The sequence below is a fragment of the Pinus tabuliformis genome, chromosome 8, assembly GCF_031772625.1.
Source record: "Pinus tabuliformis cultivar Carrire ecotype Pingquan chromosome 8, CPIR1, whole genome shotgun sequence".
Taxonomy (NCBI): Eukaryota; Viridiplantae; Streptophyta; class Pinopsida; order Pinales; family Pinaceae; genus Pinus; species Pinus tabuliformis.
Genome location: NC_142294.1, coordinates 68,905,823 through 68,924,120, shown reverse-complemented (window position 1 = coordinate 68,924,120; position 18,298 = coordinate 68,905,823).

Here is an 18,298-nt window from a genome sequence, read left to right as displayed (position 1 = left end):
GAAAGGATGAACAGAACAGTCCAACAAATGGCCCGTGCCATGCTTGATGAATCTGGAACTCCTGCAACCTTCTGGGGTGAAGCTGCATATGCCGCGGTTGTTATTCTCAACAAAACAAATGTCCGAGTAAACAGCACTCAAACTCCTCATGAGCTCTGGTATGGTAAGACTCCTTCGGTAAAGCATTTTAAAAATTTTGGAAGCAAATGCTATATTAAGAATACTGATGAACAGCTTGGAAAACTTGAGCCTAGAGAAGATGAAGGCATTCTCCTTGGTTATTCTCCTTATAGCAAAGAATATAAGTGTTAAAATAAAAGACTTGGAAGAATTGTTGACAGCATTGATGTAGTGGTTGATGAAAAAGGATACATTCCTAGGCAAGTAAATCATGAAGATATTGAAGACTACCCTTCAAATCAGACTGATAATGAAGAAGAAGAAGCTCAAGAGGCTCCAGAGGAACAGATAAGGATAGAAGAAAAGACTCCATCCAGGCATGTTCAAAAGAATCATCCAGAATCTCAGATTTTGGGGCAGAAAGAGGCAGGTGTACAAACAAGAAGAACAATAGCAGAAGCCTCAAGCTACTTGGCATTGATCTCCTCCACTGAGCCACAAAATGTAAAAGAAGCATGCAGAGATGAATGTTGGGTCAAGGCTATGGATGAAGAACTTGAGCAGATCGAAAAGAACAACACTTGGGAACTAGTTCCTAGACCAAAAGATAAGAATGTCATAGGGACAAAATGGATCTTCAAAAATAAGTTGAATGAAAATGGGGAAGTAGTTAGAAACAAGGCAAGACTGGTTTGTAAGGGATATGCTCAGCAAGAAGGAATAGACTTTGAAGAAACTTTTTCTCCTGTTGCTAGACTTGAAGCTATCCGAATGTTCCTTGCTCTTTCAAGCTTTCAAAAATTCAAAGTATTTCAAATGGATGTGAAATCAGCTTTTCTGAATGGAGATTTAGAAGAAGAAGTATACATTGAGCAGCCAGATGGGTTCATTCTTGGGAATGATCCAAACCTTGTATGTAGACTGAAAAAGGCTCTCTATGGTCTTAAACAAGCTCCAAGGGCTTGGTACTACCGTTTGGACAAATATCTTCATCAACAAGGTTTTTCAAAAGGATCAGCAGATAGCAATCTTTATATAAAAATTGAAAATGACAAGTTGCTAATACTTGTTGTGTATGTAGATGATATTATTTTTGGCAGCAATGAAGAAACTATGAGTCAAAAATTTGCCTCGGTAATGCAGAAAGAATTCGAAATGTCCCTGCTAGGTGAACTAACATACTTTCTTGGATTGCAAATCGAACAAAATAAAGACGGTATCTTCTTGTCTCAAACCGAGTACCTCAAGCAGATTTTGAAGAAGTATGGCATGGAAGATTCAAAACCAGTATGTACTCCCATGGTTACAGGATGCAGTCTTAGTGCGAATGATGAATCGGCTGCAGCTCATCAACCAACATACAGATCTATGATTGGAAGTCTACTTTATTTAACAGGTACCCGACCAGACATCATGCATGCAGTTGGAATAGTTGGAAGATTTCAGGCAAATCCAAAGGAAACTCATCTTTAGGCAGTAAAGAGAATCTTCAAATATCTTCAAGGAACTCAAAACTTTGGCTTATGGTATCCTAGAGATACAGATCTCACACTTCATGCTTACATAGATGCAGATTGGGCTGGAAGTGTGGATGACAGGAAAAGCACAAGTGGTGGTGCTTTCTTTATGGGTTCCAGATTAGTATCTTGGTTCAGCAAGAAACAAAGTTCGATTTCTTTATCTACAGCTAAAGCAGAATATGTGGCTGCTGCATCTTGTTGCACCCAACTTCTTTGGATGATACAGACTTTACAGGATTTCCAAATCACTTGTACTCCACCTATCCCCATCTTATGTGATAATACAAGTGCAATCAGCATTTCAAAGAGCCCAGTCATGCATTCAAAAACCAAGCACATACCGATCAAGTATCATTTTCTCAGAGAACAAGTGCTTGAACAAAAGGTCAAGTTGGAATACATTTCTTCTAAGGAACAAGTGGCTGATATATTTACCAAACCATTGCCCAGGGAGACTTTTGAATACCTTTGGCAGAAGCTGGGGGTTGTCGACGCATCATCCTGTTGTTAATTCTCAGATTGGTGCTTGTACGCGAGATTCTGATGGGGTATACGCGTACAAGGTTCAGGGGGAGCATAATTCATTGTTGGCATTATAGTATTACAGAAGGAGGAACATGTTGGGTAAATGAACTGTATCTATCCATGGCAATAAAGATGCTGAATTATATTATATGTAGGCAGTATAGTGCAGTTCCTATTTTATATATAGCCAGAATAGCTCGACTTTCTGTCCTAAAGTCCGATGGGCGAAATCAGGAGGAGCAAGCTCTCAGGGGGAGAAATAGTTAGGAGAAGCAAATATCCACCCTTTGCCCTTGATGTCAAAGGGGGAGAGTGCTTTTTGGATGGTGTTGTTGCCATCAAGTCCAAAGGGGGAGATTGTTGGAATTATGGCATTATGAACATATGTTGAACTTGATGGCAACCCTCTCTTAGATGGTCATTTCTCTTATATACACCATGATGGGGACAAGAAGAGCCGAGAGGAGAGAAGAAAGGCCATATACACATGTATTAGAGAAGAAAGGCCAAATACACATGTATTAATGTTATCGGAGGTATTTGGGTGACTAAAACCCATATATGCATGCATTTATATTATCGGGAGTTGGTTGGGTGCGTAAAACCCATATATATATGCGTTTACAATAATCAAAGGCCTTTTTCCTTTTTGGCGGAAACAACACAAGTTAGATATGTTTCGGCACATATGGACCCGATGGCATATCGCAACAGACCCGATGGTGGCATTAAAAATTGGTTTATATTAATATCGCATCCATGCGCGTCAGGGGTTCGGCTAAGTGACTTCGTTGAAACCTCCAATTGGGAGCGGACCCGATGAAGGCATCAATCATGGTTTATAACAAGATCGCATCCACAGTATCGCAATACATAAAGGGTCGCCCACCTCAAATCCTCCGATTGCGATAACTCAGCGGACCCGATGGTGGAATTAAACTTGACGTATAATAATATCGTGTCCGATGCTTAAAAGCCCTGAATGCCGATTGCGATAAAGAGGTAGTGGACCCGATGGGAGCATTAAAGGCAATATATAATAATATCGCATCCGCAGTTCGGCATATATGCGCGTCGGACTTCGTGGAAACCTCCGATTGCGAGCGGACCCGATGAAGGCATCAAAACATGGTTTATAAAAATATCGCGTCCACAAAGGGTCGCCCACCCCAATCCTCCGATTGTGAAAAGAGGGGTCAGAACCGATGAAGGAATTAAAAGCATTTCATATTAAATCGCATCCGCGGTGTTCGCCCAACTTATAATAGCCTCCCACTTCAAATCGCCGATAGCGATGAGAGGAGCGGACCCGATATATAAATAAAGGCTGGTTAATGGGGCATGTCGCATCCGATCCATTGGATCGGATGTCAGGAATAAACCATGAGATGGGCAGGCACCAATAGCAATAAGGATTGGACCCGATATATTATTAGTTTGGATGCATTAAGTTAAAAGTCCGCCTTTTGTTGTTTGGACCATTTTCATCGTTTTCCCGCTTAAGCCTATTCTTAAGAAGATCGGTCAAAATCAGTTGTGCCTCAGGTTTTCAGATCCTATGGTTTCGATTCATGGTTTTATCAAATGCGTGATTATATAAAGAGAAAGGGGATTCGGTGGCAAAGTATCGATGAATTGAAGATCTTAAGGGAGAATAGATCGGCATTCTTATTATCTGTCAAGGAGTAATCTATTGAACCGAATTCAAGAAGAATGCACACAGGACGGCAGATCCGCATCGCTTCGAGGGTATTGCAGTTCAGTTGAGAGCAGCCAACCGTAGGGAAGTAGCAGTCATTCCTTAACTCTGATATAGCGTCTTCTGCTGATTCGCTAAAGGTCTCTGGGTCCGGATATTGGGTTTGTTTTGTGTCTAACCTCCGGGTGCTCTGTTATATGTAGATCCTCTGTCTTATTGGGTGGCCAGATCAAATATTTATTTATATTTGATCTAGTGCTTGGGTTGGCGCTTGGGTGTTCTGCTGTATAAAAAAAATATGTATTGATCTGATGCTGGGGTAACTCTGAAGAATTGTTTATACTTGATGACCATTGGATCTTCTTGGATCCAGTATGAAAATTAATCCTTGAACGAAGTAGGGGGTTGTAGCTCCCTTCCAGGAGAGACTGGAAAATGAGAGAGGGTTGTAGCTCTCTGCAGGTTGCAGCCTACGTACTGGTAAAAGACTGCACCAGTACAAACTCATTGTCAAAGAAATTCTATTTGAAAGAAGATAGAGACATATTACAGCAGGTGGTTTTCACCCACATTGGGTTTCCACCTTATATCTGGTGTTCCTTTGTGTGACTATCTGTTTTTACTGTTCTTGATTCATTATTATATGGATCTGACATACAAGTTAATTATCAATATCAGAAGAATACTTTAAAGCATAAATTTGGATGGTTTATTGAAAAGAAATTAATAATACAGATTCACCCCCCCCTCTCAATATTATTTTCAACACCATGTATCATTACTCGGGAACATCCCTCAACTGCATCAATCAACATATCAACCTATCATCATATAGATAAGAACTCATCATCATCATGTCTCCAACAATGCAACTTTGAGTAATCATCCATGTATCCGGCATACTGTATGTAGCACTATGTATCTTGAGCTCAAGATCTTTTGTCAAGACTTCTTGATATCATCAACAACAACAATCCTCATCCATGTGAATGCAAAGAACTATAGGAATCCTGCATCATAATTGTGTTATATGTCGACAGCAGCATATGAGTGACTCATCATCAAGTAATGAAATTGTGTATTCAAGCTTTGTACTTCTCCTTATCCTTATGAAGATCACCATGTAAGAACCATATATGCATCATCAGAGAATCAACCACAAATCTAATATGAACACCAACTATGTAACCCCAAGAACCATATGAGCTTTTATCATGGAAATCTCGTAACCATATCATAGCAATATGTATCATTTAGCCATATAAGCATCATCACCAAGGACTACTAACCATAATGCCAACAATGCATTATTAAAAGTATATGCTCCCCCTGAACCTGTGCCATCTTGTTTTACTGTCAGATCTGGTCATGCATATATCAGCAAGAAGTATCAAGGCATCATCATCAACAAGTTAGGATCAAAACACTTCTAAACATCTTACAAGTATCAAGACATTTCCACACATCATCAGTAGATTGTAACCATTATCAAACAGAGCAAGTAATGGACTAAATCATATCAAACCCTTTTCCTGAGCCTGTCCCACTGCTTTTCTCAAACTGACATATATGCGACTATGCACTGTCTAACTCGTATATATACGCAACTTCTATTTATGAAAATTGCGTATGAGATTGAGAACACTGAAGTTTTACACTTTCAGCTTCCTCTGAGTCTGTTATGTCTGTACATTGTGATGTGCCACATCTTTCTGACAATACTTCCTTATTCTTCCATATCTTCAAGTGTGATGATGTTTTCTCCTTTTGGTATGGTGCCCATACTTTGTTCCTGCATTCCTTTGCTATATTTCCAAACTTGTTACATGCATAAAATCTTACATGTTTCGTATTCCTTCTGTAGCAATCAACAGCTTTGTGACCAAACATATTGCAAGAAAAACAATATCCCTTAAAGTACCTAGAACGTGATGATCTTTCTGTGTGATGGTCTTGAACCATTTTACTTCTGCATCTAGCTGCAACATGTCCAAGATTATGACATACATAACATTCAACATTATTCATCGGAGGAGTAAAATATTTTCTTTGAATAATTTCTTTCCTTGGTTGTTGACTTGTCATCTCCTTGTTGATTATTTCATATTGAGCATTAGAGTTCCTTGTCTTATTTTGTGAACTAGATTCACCTTCAACAGATTCATGAAAACCAAGACCAGTTTTGATAGTAGGAGACTTTTGACTACTAAGAATATCATCCAAGATCTTAGTACTATCTTGAAATCGTAAGAGCTCATCCTTTTCTTCTAAGTTATCTTTTAGAATATTTACCTCAACTTGAAGTTGCTCTTCCTTTTCATGATACTGCTTCTTCATGTTTTCTTCAGCTTTTCTTCCTTTTTCCAACTGGTGTCTTAATTCAAGAACTTCGTTTTCTTGTTTTTCAAGAGCTTGGAGTAATTATTTATTCTGCTTATCTGATTCTTCAAGATCTTATTTTAGCGAGAGGATCGTAGCTTCAAGACTTTCATAGTAACTGGATCTTTCTCTGAGTTTCTTGATTGTTGTGCTCCTTTCATTTACTTCATTTCTTAATGATGTCACTTCATCCTGCAACTTTTAACATTGATCTTCCTTTTCCTTGAATAGCTTCCTTACCTTGTTTCCTTCCTCTAGTTGAGCTTTTAGTTTGGTAACGTCTTCTTTGGAGATATATTCCCTTTTGTGCAAGAGATCTTGTTGATCTCTAATTTTGTCTGTAAGCCTTTTAAATTCTACCTCTATTTCATATCTTTCATTCTCACCCATAAGAGAAAATTCAGTTGTTTCACTATCACTTTCATCATCTTCAAATGGATGAAGAAATGTATCACCAGAGGATAACATACCTGATATTTCTTTTGCTTGTTCATCTACATTCTGAAGTGATTTTGAATCTGAAGTGCTTCTTCCACATATTCCCCAATCGATTCTCCCACTGTCATAGTTCTTTTGATATGTCTTCTTCTTCTTAGGCGCTTTCTTCTTAAGCTTCTTTCCCATTGTTCTATGGATCTCCTTCAAGCGATCAAGCTTCTTCCAAAGGACCTGCTCTGATACCAATTGTTGTAAATAATACTGAGAGGGGGGGGGGGGGGTGAATCAGTATTATCAAATCAATATAACTTTTTCATTTCCATATTTAGATTCATATACGCTACTTTAGTTAAGGCAAACTGCGTGTATATGCAACTATGTTTAATGCAACAAGCGTATATCCAGTAAACTTATGATTCAGTTAGTTTATCCTTAATGAGTGCATCAAAACATTATTAACCATATGAACAGTAAACAGGAGCAGTAAACACAATATATCATCGCACACAAGAAGCACACATGAACACCATGATGTAAGGTGCAAACCCAATGTGGGTGAAAACCACCTGCTGCAAGTCGTCTCTATCTTTCTTTAATAAGAAACTTCTTTTTACAATATTTTTGTACTAGTGCAATCTTATACCAGTACACAAGCTTCTACTTGTAGAAGGCTACAACCTTCTCTCGTTCTCCAGCTTCTCCTGGAAGGGAGCTGCAACCCCCTTAGCTCTTGTACTAGCCGATCTTTTTACTAGTACATAGGTGTCAGCCTACTGAATGCTCCAACCTTCACTCGTTTTCTAGCTACTACTGGAAGGGAGCAACCACCTCCTTAGCTCTTGTACTAGCTGATTTACTAGTACATATGTGCCAACCTACAGAAGACTACAACCTTCTCTTTCTTCCTCCAGGTACCATGTTTCATAAATTTTCAGACTGGATACTCATGGAACACATCATCATAATATGAAGGCTATGTTTCATCCAATTTTCAAACTGGACCCATCAATATCATTGAAGCACATGGTCAGTCAACACTAGCATCATCAATCTCTGAATCACCCAATACTGAATCACTGAAACCCTGTTAACAAACTGCAGTCACCAGAACACAGAGCAGAACACAGAACTCTGCAACAATATTTAGATCTAACTGTATCCTCAAAAATCATGCATCAGAGTGCATACGCTACTTGGAAGAGCCGAACCAGCATGTATACGCAACTTCACCAAAGCGAACCAGCGTATATGTCATGAATTATCTACTTATAACTTCGCTGCACTTCCTGACTTCAGACATACCCAAATCATTACACATACAAGGATAATACATATGTTAGCAACCAGATCTAGTCCATCAGATCACATAAAGATAAATCATTATGATCCTAATCCATTATAGATCTCATCCATCAATCATAATCAACCAATCTGAATACTGACACCAGTAAACAGTCACCAGAACTCAGACTTTGCATCAACTTCCAGAACCACCTGTAACTTCAAATATCATAGTGTATATGGTATACGCTACTTAGATGTATATAACCTGCGTATGTACGCGCTTTTATCAAAGTCAACCAGCGTATACATCTGTAAATATTCATTCATGAGTTGCAGCTATTTCAAACTTAAGTTATACCCAGATCAGAACATTACATGCGTTAGTATACAGATCTAGAATAAGCATAATTAAACCATATAGAGATGATTCATTTCAAACCATTTGATCCCAATCTATCCTTAGATCTTGTTCTTCATCAACCGGTGAGATTCCTCCTTAGCTCAGATCAAGCAAAGCATCATTAACCCATAACCTACATACTGGATCTCATCTTTCATTAGATATTCAATACTTTCTTTGTTCCTTTACCTAGTGATCTTCTTCTCCTTTTATAATCTTAGGCCTTACTCAATACCATGGTCCAAAACCATTTAGAACCAATACTAGGGACCCAATACCTAGGTTCAAAACTTCAGAGGCAATACCAAGGTCCAAAACCATAGGTCTAATTACCACAGACCCAAAAATAAGCTTTCCCACATGTACGCGCTTTTCCGTGCATACGCATATGCGACTTTTGATCAGCAATCCCGCATGTATATGCGCCTTTGTATATAGTGAACCTACGTGTATACACTACTTGGTATATAGCGAACCTGCGTATATACGCGACTTGGTATATAGTGAACCTCCATATATACTTTTCTTTCTTCATTCGTTGTAGTCTGATCATCAATTCTTTGCTACTGACCTACTGCACTATGATCTGTCATCTGTGTGAGTTGCCATCAAGGACAACACTTGTATCGTAATGCCAACAGTTTTGGCTATGTTTGGTATATGTATATGGATGTAAACACTGCCATGAGCTATGTTATAAAGCTCCAATAAGCGGTATGGGTATCATGTCATTCTGATGTTATACTTGTTATGTTTTCATTTTGGTTTTATTCTCAGCAGGATGATCCTTGTAAATATTGCAACGAGCTAAGTTATAAATATCCATGGGTAGTATGTTTTTCTTACAGCAACCTTGTTGGTTATAGGTGTTGTTGAACACCAAGGATGGTGTTCCCCCAAAGGAGAGGGTTCTATAATAACCCTGGTGAAAATTCCATGTGATAAAAGTTAATAAAGGAAAAATAATAACCACGGTCGATGGGACACTTATTCTAAGCTTAATTTTGTGCAAAAGGATCATCTACCTGAAAAAAGTTACCTGTGCTCACTCATATACCTGTGCTCATCCAACACCAAGAGCAGCGGTTCGCAACCTGCGCTGATCTAGCACCAACCACAGTGATACAACACCAACAACAATAATCTGGCACCTATGTTCATGTGGTACCTACGATCCAGCACCTGTGTTAATCCGACACCACCAACATTGACTGTGTTATTCTGGTACCACCTACATTGACTGTGTTATTCCAGTACCACCTGCATTGACTGTATTATTCCAGTACCAAACCCTACTTTCGAGGTTTGGTGGTTGAGCGAACTATCTTCGACGAGGCCGAGGAAATTGTTGGTCAAAGACATCATGTTGTTACAACAAATCGAGATATGCTTCCTCCTCATGCACTATGTGTCATGAGTATGAAGCCGAATATGTAAAATGAGCTAAACTGTAATATTTTGTAGTGATTTGTTACTATTCTATTAAGCCTTGATGTAATGCCATTTCTCTATAAGAGAAGGCTTGTAGATGATAGCCAATTAGACATAGTTAGACACAGACACAAAGACAGAGTTAGAGGAAGTTGGAGAGTTAAATAAGTATCCATATTCCCAACAGTGTTATGTTGAATATGTGATTGAACCATTAATTTTTGTAATCTTTCTCTTTGAATTAATGATATGAGTAGTGATTGATAAGTTCATTGTGTAAATCAATTTCTTAGTTTTCTAAGTTATTCAAGCTTTACTTGGTAGCTCGGCAAGGACCCACCGAAACCATTAAGTCAAGTTCAACAATGTAAACTTTGAAACGAGAACTATAAACTCAAAACAAGAACTCTAGCAAAAAACTCCCCCAAAAACATTAAAAATCAACTCGAAAATGAAATGTGTTGATGTTGGAATAACACTTTTTTTTCTAAGGTAAATTTTCAACATGTTTTAAAATTGGCAATGAAAATCAAATTTTTATACAAAATTTGTGCAAAACACAACCTAAAAAGGAAAAGTATTGATGTGTTGATGTTGAAATAACATATGTTTTTTTATTTATAATTTTTCAACTTTTTGAAAAAACGATGTAAATGTTTTTATCATGACTCTAAAAAACATTAAAACTTCAAAAGAATAACGAAAACATAAATTTAAAAATAAAAGAAAAAATAAAAACAATGAAAAAAACAAAAACAATTTTTTTTAAAAAAATAACAAAAATTAAATAAAAATATATATTTAAAAAAAATTGACAAAATAACTCAAATATATAAAAAATACAAAGAAATAAATAATAACAAAAACATGTTTTCTTAAAAAAACATAAAAAAATGTTAAAAAAAAAAATAATTATCTTATAAAAGATTAAAAAATGATTTTTTTTTTTAAACTATAAAAATAAATAAACAAAAATACAACAATTTTAAAAAACTATTAAAATAAATTAAATAAAAATTAAATAAAAAACAAATCAAATTAAAATAATAATAAAGAAATAAAAACCAAAAAAATTAAAACAATTTTAAATAATTTAAAAACAAAAATAAAAACAAACTTCTAAAAATTAAAAATTATTAAAATTAAATTTAAAAATTTAAAAATAAAAGACCTAAAAAAATAAAACAAATTAAAAAAAAATAATAATAATTAATTAAAAAGGGTAGAGTATTAATATTAAAATCTTAGAAAACAGAAAAAATATTAAAAAAAGTAAGAAATAAAAATAAAAAAAAAATAGAAAATTAAACAAATAAAAACCAAAAAAATTAAAACAATTTTAAATAATTTAGAAACAAAAAGAAAAACAAACTCGCAAAAATTTAAAAATTATTAAAATTAAATTAAAAAAAACAATAGATATATATATATATATACAAAACAAAACAAAAAAAAAAAAAAAACCGTTACATGTAAGAAAAAAAAGAAAAAATATTAAAAAAATCTAAAAAAAAATTGGAGGCGAAGCTGAAATCCGATTCTAAGAATCAAATCTGATTTTGAGAATCAGATTTCAGCCCTCGCCACTTATAAAAAAATTATTAACAATTTATTTATTTATTTTTTCAAGTGGGTGGAGCTGAAATCCAATTCTCAAAATCAGATCGGATTTTAGCCCCGCATACTTAAAAAGAATATATATATATATATATATATATATATATATAAAATAAAAAATTAAAAAAAAAATTAAAGAAAAAAAAAATTGTTAATAATTTTTTTTTGAAGTGGATTGGGCTGAAATTCGATTGAGAGAATTGGATCTGATTCTCATAATCGGATTTCCGCTACACCCTCCAAATTTTTTTTCACTTTTATTTATTTAATTAATTGTATTTTTTTTTTTAATTTCAATTTTTTTTTGTCTTTTTTATGTTTATTATATTTTTTTGTGTTTTTTTAAAATTTTTAATTTTAAAACTTAATTTTAATAGTTTTTTAACTTTTGTTAGTTTGGTTTTACTTTCGTTTCTACATTATTTAACATTGTTTTAATTTTTTGTTTAATTTTCTAGTTTTTTTTTTTAATAGTTTTTAAAATTAAGCAAAGTCTTTCAATAGAAATCACATAAGAGAATTTTTTGGCTGACACATTTTGAACCAACAAGTGTGGTTCATCATGAAGACCAGTTGAAGAGGCAAACCATGGCAAAGGCTTAAATAGAGAGCAATGTAGAGACATCATTTCAAGTAACAACTATATTTGAACAATAATATTTAAGTTATGATATTAATTTATTAATATATCAAAAACAAATATTATTAAGAAATGGCTATATTAATTTATTTTTATAGTTTAAAAAAAGATCAATTTTTTTATCGTTTACAAGATCATTTTAAATTTTTATTTATTTATTTATTTTTTTTTTATTTTTTTTTCGTTTTGTCCTTTATATATATATATATATATATATATTTGTTTTTTTAAGTAATCAACATTTAAAAAAAGAGAAATAAGACAACTAGAAAATTTGTTAAATAATCAACATTTAAAAAACAATTTGACATAAAAAAAAATTAAAATGTCAAAAAATGTAACATTAAAAAAAAAAAATCCACAGTTAATACATTAGAAAAAATAAAGTGTCAAAAATAAGCCTTCTAAAAAAATGGGTTAATGATGCATCAACACATTTTAAAATCAACATGAAAATCACTAACATTTAAAAACAAATATTTATGGATTTCAGAGATCTGTGGCTTGAGTCTTTTGAATCATTGACCGGAGAATCCACAGTTTTATCATTTTTGTACCAACGTTTCAAATCCCAAATGGGATCCACCTTCAGGATATGAGAATGATGATGACAGAAGAGCAGCAGAGAAATAATAAATAGTGATGAGGAATATTTATATTTAATGCATAAGAAAATTTAAAGTGTCAAAAATATGCTTAAAAAAAAATGTCTTCTGCATCACCACTTTTCAAAATTTGTTGACTTTTTTGCTACCTCAACGAAATGGGTACTCGTATTAGTTCCCGTTTCAAAGTTGACATTGTTGTTCTTATTATAGTTATTATGAATATAGTTTTGTTTATGTAATGTTAAGTATTTAATGTGATTTCAGTCTTGTTTCATATAAGTAATTTATAAGTGACAATTCATTAGTTTTATGAATGCAAACTTTATTTCTTAAGCTACACATTTAATTGTTGATTGCTATTTTGAAGAATAGGGAAGCTACGATCAAAGATCTCAACATTCACCTATATTTGTTGTTAGTGAAGGCTTTTGTCATACATTTCCTGTACTAGAATGCAAAGTTTCTTTCAGGACTAGTCATGGTTTCTTTGTTTAATGTTTGAGTGCAGTGAATTGATTATAGTGTAGTGATTAAGATCAGTGGCTACAGGGAAACATAGTTAGATCCATCTTTCTGTTTCATGAGCTTGTAAATGGATAGACTTGTTACCTGAGAAAGAACATTTAGCTCACAGTCTCGTTAAGATTTTATTTATGATTTTTGCTTTCTGATCTTCAAATTGTGTGAGGAAGTTAGTATTGATTTTGAATACTTGTTATTTAGTCTATACTCATCAGACATAGGAACTTATCTGTTATCGGCACATATAGTGATCCGGAATTAAACAGGAACGTAAAAAATTACAGATATAAACGTAAAATATGCTTACAAAACAGAATGGAAATAAGACTAGCTCAGGCGATGGTAGTTTATCTCTGAGAAGAGATGTGGTGGCTACATGCCTATGAACTTTGTTACAATGATGCTCCAAGGCCTATTTATTATTGAAAAACAATGAAAAAACCTAAACATCCAAAAAACTAACCCTAGGAGATGAAGCGCCAAATAATGGGCCTCGTTTGGGTAAATTGGTACATCAACTTCCCGGGGTCGTAACTTTGGCATATGATCTCCGTTTGACATGCACAATACTTTGTTAGAAAGATCTATCGAGGACGACAACTTTTGAGTGATCAACATCAATGTCTAATCACTATTGCTCCCGATTTTCCCAAAAAACGTCGTTTAGGGCCTCAAAACGGCTTTGGAAGTTCAGGACCCGAAAAACTACCAAAAATAGTAAATTGTGCTACAAATAAGAAAACTGAAAAACCAAAAGAAACAATGGTGGGGGTCCAAGTGGAATAGGTGGGTGGCCACCAATATCCACCTGAATCATTCCTCCACCCTTAGGAAAAAATGGTCCCCATTACGTTGAGTTCCTCCATGAGATGATGAAACTTTTGCTGAACTTGGTCCCTGGTGAGCCACTTTCCCTGGTGAAGAAGTTGGCTTGCTTTGACAACTCGATATAGTTTGATCCTTTGTTTTCGATCATTCTTTATTTGTGTGTCCATGATCCGATCAGTTGTGGCTTGTTCCATGCAATTTGGATTTAACTATGTAGGTGTGAGCTGTTCTGCAATTTCTGATGTGTCTATCAATGGTGGGAAGTATGGTTGATTGCGGTCCACATTGAACATGAGTTGTAGGCCAAGGGATGGGGAATGTTGAGCTCAAATGCATTGTCTCCCACAACCTTAGTAATGGTGTAAGGACCATATCGGAGTGGTATGAGTTTCTGATAGGCTCCGGTAAGGTGTTCCTTTTGCAAATGCAACCAGACTTTGTCGCCCACCTGAAACTTATGTGGCACACGATGTTGATCATGTCACTGCTTGTACTTGGCATTTGATTTCTCTAGAATGTCATGGACCTGTTGGCAGATATGTTGGATGTGCTCAATAAATTTGTTTGCCTTATCAATTTCAGACTAGACATGAGTTGAATATGTCAGAGTAGCTACAAATGGCATGGCCACATCAATGGGACATAGTGTATGGAATCCCAAGCCCACCTGAAAATGGTTGTGGCCAGTGGAGTTGTGGAGAGCTCAGTTATAGTTGTGATGGACATGGGGGAGGCTCTCATCCCATGTGCGTGGATGCTTTGAGTTTTACATGCACAGAATGTGTACGATCATCTTGTTGACGACCTCTATCTAGCCGTCAGTTTGGGGATGGAAAGCTGTGGACTTAGTGAGCTTGGGGTCCAACATCGACCAGAGACTGGACCAAAATGTACTAAAGAAGCTGTTGTCCCGATCTTAGATGATAGACTATGGGATCCCAAAGTGTACCCACACTCGTTCATCAATCTGTGGGATCGAGTACCTATTTCGGACAATGATCTTGTTCATCATCCAATAGTCAATACAGAGTCTCCAAGTCCCATCCTTCTTCTATACCAACATGATCGAGCTCCCACAGGGCAATGAACTCAGCCGGATTTGACCTTTCTACAACAGCTCTTGAATCTGCCTCTTGATTTCATCGTTCTCTAGAATGGAGCACTGATAGATTGGTCCATTGGGCAGTGACACACCTAGCATCATATTGATGGAATTCGTTACTTTACAGTGCAAAGGCACCCCTATGGGGGAGATGAAGATGTCCTCGTACTCCACGACCTTGTCCATCTGTTGTTGTTGTGCAGAGGGGCCCTGTTTGGAGGTTGTGGCCACCGTCTTCTTCTTTCCTTGAGGGTGTATCATCAAGAAAATGAATTTCCCAGTTTTGTAAATGAGCTTACTGCATTGTTTTGCAGTAACCAAAGAGATGGCAGTAAGCGATGCTACCTTTGGTATCTTGTACAACTTATTTCCCAAAGTAACAATAATAGCACAAGGCCTTGACACATACACAGCATGTCGCTTCCATAAGTATGGTTGGCCTAATAATACCAAACAAGCATGAAGGGGAGCAACACCACATAATACCTCATCTGTGAATGGCTTGATGTTGTATGGAAGGCGGCACTGCTGGCTCACGCGAAGATCTCTTCCTTGGTGAAGCCACCCGATGGTGTACAGTTGTGGATGTGTTGTGGTCGATAAGCCCAGCCACTTCACGACCTCTCTCGAAATGAGGTTATTTTCGCTCTCGTTATCGAAAATGAACTATAGAGGGGAGCTCTTTACCCACATATGGGAGTGGAAGAGGCACTCCTCCTCCTCTGAATCTTTGGGTTCCTCCTTCTTGATCTTCGGGGTGGCAACGATGGTGTTGGGCGCTGCATCGATAATCTACTTCCCTTTGTCATTCCCCTTGTCGGGTTCTGACTCAGAGTCGGAACATACATCCGATTCTGAAGCCTTTAGCTCGGCCACTAGTGATTGCTTGGCTAAACACTCACTTGTGTTGTGAGTGGAGCTCTTATGGAAATCACGCCATTTTCCCATGTCCTTCTTCGGCTTTGCGGTGTTGTTATTTTATTGTGGCTTTTGCGGATTGTCCTGGGCCGCCCCACCTTGGCTTTGTGCTTTGTTCTGCGGTTTGGGGGCACCTTTCCCTTGCTTCGGATTCGCAAATCCAAAGTCTCACTTCTTGTATTTAAACTTTTGCTCTATCTTGACGACATATCGATATGCCGTGCTAAGTGAGGAGATGTCCAGGAACTCCATCTCGTCCTGGATGTACCTGTGTAGGCAGCCACGATACTTGAGAACCAAATGCTTCTCAGAATCCTTGATATCTACCTTTGTGTGAAGGGTATGAAAAACATTGGTAAACTCTCGCACATCTTGGTCCCTTCCCTGTCGCAGCGTTGTCCACTTTATGTATTTATCCTCATAGCTCTTGACAGGGTAGTACTACTCCTTGATGGCATCCCGGAACAAGTTCCAAGTAGGTGCGACTGAAAATAGTGAGTTTGTACTTTCATCCTTCTGCTCACAGTAGGTTTCAAACCAGTCCTTGACATGGGGGGCTACTTTAAGAAGTGCAAAAGTGATCTTTTTCCGGTTGGAAAAATCAGGAACGGAAAAATATCCTTCTAGTCTATTTAACCATTTATCTACTGATCCAGGAGGATCTCGAGACACCAAGGGGATGGATAAGGCTCGAAATTCAAAATGGCAGAAAGGAGAATTTGGTGGCATCAGTTGAAATGGCCCGTCTTCCTGATCGTGATGGCATGAACAGTTCGTCAATCTGAGCTCGTATGCAAAAGATAGATCTCTTCAAAGATTGGTATGGCAGGAGGAAAATGAGGCCCATAGTGCACCACATGGCATCCCAGTCAGCATGTGGGACCCACATGGCAGCCTTCAAGTCTTGACACTTGGCATCCCTCCAATGGCCTCCTAAACCTCCACAAGAAAACATGGGATATTTTGGTTATAACTAAAATTTTTATATAGTTATCCAAATTAACTATATAAATAACAATATATAACCAAATATAAAATATAACCAAAATATATATACATATCCCAAACAAAACAAACCATAAAATATATAGTTATATCGTATACCATATATTATTAAACAAGTATCGCAACTGTTATGGTATATAGTTAAAACCAAAACTATAATGTGTATCTCCAACCGTTTGATATCATATAACATATGGTATGGGTTAAAAACAAAACCAACGCATGTTGGTGGATGGTGGGCCAGCCCTTGGGGCACGGACCCAACCAATCCACATCCCATTTAAGCCAAATGTATAATGCACATGGTGGGAGATAACACATATTACCAAATGCACAGCATGATTCGTTGACCACTGTAGCCCTTGAAACGGGCAAGGCTTGGGTAGGCGGCCACGTGGTGGTCCCGCCACCCAAAGCCACCCAAACATGTACAGCGCCAAACAATTCAATGCGGATTCCATGGACTGTTGGGATGGGGATGAGTGCGATCCCATGAAGTACGGGTCCAACCCCCAACGATGAGTTAAAAAATATATATGGTTATACGGTTGGGTTATAAAAATCACATATGTTATTTATAATGTGTTAAAAACAATAAAACCACAACAACTTTTATGGTAAAGTCCACCCATACCATTATAAAACATAAAGATTTTTGTGAGAAAGAAGGTGGAGAGCAGAGGTACAACAGTCCAAGCACAGAAACCAAGACAGAGGCAATGGAACCCTGAGCATTCAGAAAACCTTGGTGGAACCATGCTTGGCTGAATTTTTGTAGGAGGGTGATTTTGGTCCAATCTCAGAATTGGGCAAGTTTTATATTGATTTTTCACCTCTCGGCGATAAGAATCCAACGGTGGTGTCAGTTTCTGCAACAGAGCTCTCCAATTTTCGGGCAATTTTCAGCATGAAGGTATAATGCTCCATTTTTGTAACTAATGAATGTAACTTCTTTTGACGCATTTTTTAATGAATAAAGGCCTCTCCATTGATCGAGTAGGGCCTGAAGATGTAGTCCAAGAGGGACGAACTCCATTATCAAGTTCTTGTCTTCTTGTCTTCTTATGCTTTTCTTCTTCTTTCTCTCACATGTGCACATTTAAAGTTTCTCTTTGGTTAAGCTACAAACTGTATATGTAATTCTTTTAATGCATCTACAAACAAAAGATAACCTGGATCATCTACAACGTCTGCATCTATCTGACCCTCAAATATCAGAATGTCAAAGTTAACTTGTACCTTAAAGGGTGTTGCGCTTCGAG